General features: G+C 54.8%; 1 protein-coding gene across 1 annotated transcript in view; it reads right to left on the minus strand.

Moving 5' to 3' along the window:
* The window catches only part of RIPOR1 (RHO family interacting cell polarization regulator 1), a 19,337-nt gene extending 13,984 nt beyond the window's left edge, over positions 1-5,353 (minus strand). The window contains exon 1 of the mRNA XM_012811128.1: positions 5,259-5,353. The gene's annotated coding sequence lies outside the window, so the exon portion shown is untranslated. The remainder of the gene's footprint in view (positions 1-5,258) is intronic.
* Positions 5,354-6,614: the final 1,261 nt, after the last annotated feature.

A 6,614-nucleotide genomic window follows, 5' to 3' on the forward strand; every position in this document is an offset into this window, starting at 1 on the left:
GGCCCGAGCTGGATTCGAACCCACCACCTTAGGTGTATGTGGCTGGCGCCTTAGCCACTTGAGCCACAGGCACCGAGCCAACACTTCTTAAGCATTTCGGTTTCAGATACCCATCTGTAAAATGAAGGCAATAATAATAATGATAATAACAATGAAAACTATCTCACAGAGCTACCGGAAGAGAACAAAATGAGTTACCTTCTTTTATTGGGCATATTTGAGGAAGGGAGAATTATATATAGAGGAGGAGAGTTGGGGTCGCCATACTACCTCACTGTTAGCACACAACAAATATTTCTTTCTATGTTTAGGTTTTTTTTTTTTTTTTTGTGGTTTTTGGCTGGGGATGGGTTTGAACCCGCCACCTCCGGCATATGGGGCTGGTACCCTACTCCTTTGAGCCACATGAGCCGCCCGCTTTCTATGTTTAAAAAAATTTTTTTGGCTGGGCACCTGTAGCTCAAACGGGTAGGGTGCCAGCCACATACATCAGAGCTGGCAGGTTCGAATCCAGCCCAGGCAGCCAAACAACGACAATTACAACCAATAAATAGCCGGGCGTTGTGGCAGGCACCTGTAGTCCCAGCTACTTGGGAGGCTGAGGCAAGAGAATGGCTTAGCCCAGGAATTTGAAGTTGCTGTGAGCTATGATGCCACGGCACTCTGTCCAGGGCAACAGCTTGAGACTCTGTCTCAAAACAAAACAATTTTTATTTCATGTAATCCCAGCATTTGGGAGGCTGAGGCAGGTAGACTGCCAGAGCTCACAGGTTCAAGACCAGCCTGAACCAGAGTAAGACCTTGTCTCTAAAAATAGCTGCCGTTGTGGCAGGTGCCTGTCGTCCCAGATACTCAGGAGGCTGAGGCAAGAGAATCGTTGAGCCCAAGAGCTTATGGTTGGCATTAGCTATGACACCATGGCAAAGTATGAGACTCTGTTCAAAAAAAGAAAAAACGGGGGGTGGCACCTGTGGTTCAAAGTTGTAGGGGCGCTGGCCCCATATACTGGAGGTGGTGGGTTCAAACTCAGCCCCAGGCAAAAAAAAAAAAAAAAAAGGTTCAACACCCGTAGCTGAATGGTTAGGGTGCCAGCCACTCTACCGAGGGTGACATAGTAAGACTGTCTCAAAAAAAATTTTTTTTCTGGGTGGCACCTGTGGCTCATAGGAATAGGGCGCCGGCCCCATATACCAGAGGTGATGGGTTCAAACCTGGCCCTGGCAAAAAAAATAAATAAAGAAAGAAAACTGCCAAAAAAAATTATTTTTTCTTTTGTGCTTTTTTATATTTTGGCATTTTTTCTTTTTCTCTTTTATATTTTTTTAAGCACACAACAAATATTAACAGCTGTTATCACTGAAAATTTTTGTTGTTGGGCAGCACCTGTGGCTCCGTGGGGAGGGCACCAGCCCCATATACCAAGGGTGGCAGGTTCAAATCCGGCCCCAGCCAAACTGCAACAAAAATATAGCCAGGTGTTGTGGTGGGCGCCTGTAGTCCCAGATACTGGGAGGCTGAGGCAAGAGAATCATCTGAGCCTGGGAGTTGGCGGTTGCTGTGAGCTGTGACGCCACAGCACTCTACCTAGGATGATAAAGTGAGACTCTGTCTCTAAAAAAAAAAAAAGAGCAAAAAAAACAAATAATTATTTTTGTTGTTGTTGTTGTTGTTAGAGATAGGGTCTTGTTCTGTTGCCCAGGCTGAGGTACAGTGGTGTAATCACAGCTTACTGTAACCTTGAATTCCTGGCCTCAAGCAATCCTCCTGCCTCAGCCTCCTGAGTGGCTGAGAATACAGGCATGTGCCTCTATGCCTGGCTAGTAATTTTTTCTATTTTGGAGACCATCTTACTCTGTTGTCTCAGACATTAGCATAGCTCATTGCAACCTCAAATTCCTGGGCTCAAGTGACCCTCTTGCCTCAGCCTCCCAAACTGCTGCATGTACCACAACCCCCAGCTAATTTTTCTATTTTTAGTAGAGACAGGGTCAATCTTGAACTCCCTATCTTAAGCAATCCTCCTGCCTTGACTTTCCAAAGTGCTAGGACTACAGGTGTGAGCCACAGTGCCCAGACAATTAATACTTATTAATCTGCCCGAGATTACATAGCTAATACGTGGCATGGCCAGGATTCAACCCAGGCTCTGTGAGCTCAGAACTCCAAATCCTTAACATCCCTCTATTCAGACACAAGTGAAATATCCACAGCCACACCCTCCCCTAAGGATAAAGCTGGGATTCTCTAACAGGACCTATAAAGCCTTCAGGGTTTGTCCCTTCCCTCACATTTCTTCAGTCTTTCCTAGCCTGCAGTGCCTTTCTCCACCCATAGAGTTGCTCCAGCAACTGCAACCCTTTCTCAATACCTGCAAGGTCCTGCATCTAAACAGCAACCCTCATTGCCCCTACCTTCTCACTACTCTCAGCTGATCAACACTCTCTTCCTTCAAATCTTTTTTTTTTTTTTTTTTTTTTGAGACAGAGCCTCAAGCTGTCCCCCTGGGTAGAATGCTGTAGCATCACAGCTCATACTAACCTCCAACTCCTGGGTTCAAGCGAGTCTCCTGCCTCAGCCTCCCAAGTAGCTGGGACAGGCTGGGACAGCAGCTATCATTGTTGTTTTGGCAGGCCTGGGCTGGATTCGAACCTGCCACCTTAGGTGTATGTGGCTAGCGCTTTAGCCACTTGAGCCACAGGCGCCGAGCCTCCTCCTTCAAATCTTACCCTACCACTTCTTTCTCCAGGAAGCCAGCCTTGGGCTGGTTCCCCTTTTTTGGCCTCTGGGTGGCTTCCTCCTTCTGATTCAGGCCACATAATTCAGTTGTTAGTTCTCCCTTTGAATCTGTCTTCCCACCAGACTGAACCTTGTGGGAGCTGTAGCTTGTCCACTTGGCTCACTGCTGTACCCTCTGGGTTCTCAACCATGGTCTGAGCACCTGAGAGATGAAGGAGGGAGGGAGCAGAGTAGGGGAGCTGAGCTGCCTGGACACAGACAGGTCCTGAGCTGTTAGGGAGATTTCAAGTCTGCCTCTCCCTAACTCCCCACATACTATTCTCCCTTCCTACTTGCTAGTTATATCATATACCATCAACAAGTAGGGCTCTGTTCCCTGAGGATGGGGCAGGGTGGGGTTCCCTGGGATTCTGGACTCAGTAGGCTGACTGTTCCATCAATTTTCTTTCACTGTCTTGGGACCTTGCTACCATCAACCCCCTAGTCCCACAGGACCAGGATGTCTAACTCTTGACACAAATGACCATCTGAGTGATCACCTCAAGGAATGAGTGGGCAGGATCTCCCTTGCTGGTGGTGGTGGGGAAGAGGTGAACCCCATGAGCTAAGTGAGAGGGCTACCCTAACTGGTGAAGGCTGGCTGACAAGAGCCAGGCCCTGCAGTCTGTTCTGGAGGTTCCAAAGTTTTAAGGGGCTTGCAGCACAGCTACTCAGGGCAGCCATAATTGCCCTTCTGCGTGGTCCCAGAGCCTGCGGCTCGGCTCAGCTATACACTGGCGCACCCGTGTGGGACAGAGGATTCCTCCACCTGCACTGCCCAGCTCAGTTGTATGCTAGGCTAGCCGCCGCTCTGGGTATCCCCAGGGCCAGCCCCGCCCCGCCCCGCCCCGCTCCGGGCCGCCCCCGACCGAGGTAAACACACGCTAAAAATAACCCGGGCAAGGGGCGGCAGCAAGCAAGAAAGGGGTCCCTACTGAGCCTGTCCCAGTCTCCATAGCAACTGCCCCAAACCCGGCTGCTGACGTCATCTCGCAGCTGCCCAAGCGTGCAGGCAAGGAGAGGGGGCGGCTCAGCCAGGGACCCCCCACCCCGGAACCGGGCGGAGGCAGCCGGGTGGCCTCACTTCCTGCCGGCCCCCTCCGTGGTCAGCTGGTCACATTCCCCAGCCAGCGCACTCGGGGAGCCGGGCGGCCTCCCCAGGGCCGGGCTTGGTTTGGCTAGAGCTGCGGCAGCTGAGAGGGGCTGCAGTGACTCACCGCGCCTTCCCCGCCTGCTTTTCCTCCTAGGCAGTACCCAACCAGGCGCCTTGTCCCCTGCTCACCCATACCCCTGAGATGGCTCACCTTGCTCCTCTCTCTGTCCCCTGCCTACAGGACTCACAGGGGAAGGGGGTGGAAGAAGCAGCTATGCCAATCCTCTTTGTCCCGTCTCAATCCTCAATTCTCATCCCCCTCTGTCCTCATACTGCGGAGGTGGATGTTGCAGGCACAAGGATTCAGATCTAATTCTCGCTTCTTTCAAACCAGCTGTGTGACCTTGAGAGTATTACTGCCCTCTCTGGGCCTGTTTCTGCATTTGCCAGATGGTCATAACCCTCCTCACAAGGCTGAGCCTTAGTTCAATTTGGCAGGCTTAGGCTGCTGCCCCACACAGATGGCAGCCAGGTCACCGTTATTCTATTAGACTGCACGCAGTAGGTGCTCGGTCTGCCAGCCTGGACGCACATTAGAACTGGCTGGGAAGGGTCAGACTCAGGCCTCACCCGGGAGAGGAGAGCAGAGGGTACTGAGGCTGAACCTAGTCTGACCCTTAGCCCGAGTAGCCCCTTCTTTAAACCAGTTCCGCAGAGTGCTCAGGCCTGGCTGCTTGCGGAGACCCACATCAGCCTCCATTTCCAGGGACAAGATCTGCTCTCCCACCGCGCCAGAGCAATCCTCTCTCTCCTGAGCTACGCCAGTTTTAGGCAAAGAGCACGGCCACAGGCCAGGCTCAGTCACCTCGAGCCCGGCCCTAAAGCGGCTTAGGCCGGCCTGTGCGGCCAGGAAGATTAGCTCAGCTCAGCGGCCGCCCTGCACTCCTGTCGCCCCCTCCCCATTTCCAGCTCAGTTTCTTCTGCTGAGTGGGAAGCGCGGGGGTCGGGGATGGGGTGTTCCCGAAGATCGCCTGTGCCAGGGCCCAGGATGACGCTTTGAGCCCGCCCTCCGGCCTGGCCCACCCCAGAGCCCCGGGACACTGCCACTAGGGCCTTGCCGTGGGAGGGAAGGAGGGAAGGTGGCAGCGCCAGGCGCTGAAGGCCCGGAGGCGGCTGCTATTGTGGGGTGAAGCTGTGTCCTCTGCGCCCGGGGAGAGGGGAGAAAAGACACTGTGCGGCCGGGGTCCCGGGCATGGGGTGAGGTAGGGCAGGGCCGCAACCGGGGCCGCAGATCCGGGACCCACGGGGCGGCGCTGGCTGGGGAAGCACCGGAACCGCCCCGTCCGCCCCACACCGGCCCTCGGCCCCCGGAAACGGAGCGGACACTCACATGGCTGCGCTGGGCTGCGCGGACCTCGCGCTCTCCGTGCGCTGAACGCTGCCGGGCCAGGTCGCGCCGCAGCTGCCGCGGTAGCCGCCGCCGGCGCCGGCCCCTCCCTCCGCCCGGGCGCCCCGCCGTCCCGCCGCCCCGCCCCTCCCTTGGCCCGTAGGGCCCCACCCCCTGCGCTCCCGCGGCTCCGGAGCCCCTAGAGGCGCCCACGGCTCTCTCCACCCTCTAGGGTAACAGGGCCGTCTGGTGGCCCGCGGGGTCCAGCAGCTTGTGGGGAGGAGAGACTTTGGGGGACATGAAGGCAGTGGGGGTGTTCGGCACTCAGGATCCCTAGGAATGAAGAGGCTTTCTGGGAACGAAACGCAGATCCTAAAACCAGAAGCTCCAGGGAGCCCCGCCTGCTTGCCCCCCTCTCCAGATCCTTAGTATTCTAGAGACCTTGCGGGCTCCAGGTCTGTGACCACCTGAAACAGGTCTTGGAGAGGCCACTGCTTGCCTGGCTTGGTTGGAGGAAGGGATCCGGCCTATTTCTCCAGGAAGGCGGCAAGGAGACAAACTCCCACCACCTGACACCTTCTGGGTCCAGACGCTGACCCTCAGCCCTTCCTTTTCAGCCAGCTTCAGTTTCTGTGCTGTAGGAGCAGGCTGCCCTTTGCGGCCTTGTCTGGCTGGTAATTGTAGAATCATAGCAGGATCATGCCTTCCCCACTCATTGGGCACTGGTTTCAGAGGAGTCTCAGGCCTTGTTCTGAGGTATAGGTGGGGACCCTGGCAGGGTTTGGATACCAGGGCATGGGGTACACGTTGGCCAACTCAGTCCTTTCCAAAGCCAAACTGAAGTTCTGGCCCTCCTGATGTGGAGGTTGAGGAGGAGCTGAGAACTGACCACACACTGGGGTCAAAAGGCTAGCTCCACTCTCCCACCTCTCACCATTGGTAAGACACCATTGGTCCCCTCCAATCCTGGAGGCTCTGAGCCCCTGCTTGCCAGCTTCCCCAGCCCCTGCACTTCTGCAGCCCCTCCTCTTGAGAGGTAAGTCAGAGAGACCCAGAGTGGATTAAGGGGCTGTAAGGGTTCCCTAAATATCTGTCCCACCCAAGTCCTTAAGGACTGGTCTTGACAACCTGTGTGTGGGGGGGGTGTTAGTTAGGAGCGCTTATATCCTCTCCTCCTGGGCTCTTACTGGAGACTCACCTCAGTTTCTCCCAGTTCTCCAGCTCCCCAGCCCCTCTTCTTTATCTTCCTTTGGAGAGCTCTTTTCTCTGTAGTCCTTAAACCTGGGCATTACTTCTGGGGCTAGTTTCTTCTCTTTACTCCCCCAACTTGAAAATATCATCCAGCCTCAAGGCACCTGT

The sequence above is a fragment of the Otolemur garnettii genome, unplaced genomic scaffold, assembly GCF_000181295.1.
Source record: "Otolemur garnettii isolate 467f Iridium unplaced genomic scaffold, OtoGar3 scaffold00151, whole genome shotgun sequence".
NCBI lineage: Eukaryota > Metazoa > Chordata > Mammalia > Primates > Galagidae > Otolemur > Otolemur garnettii.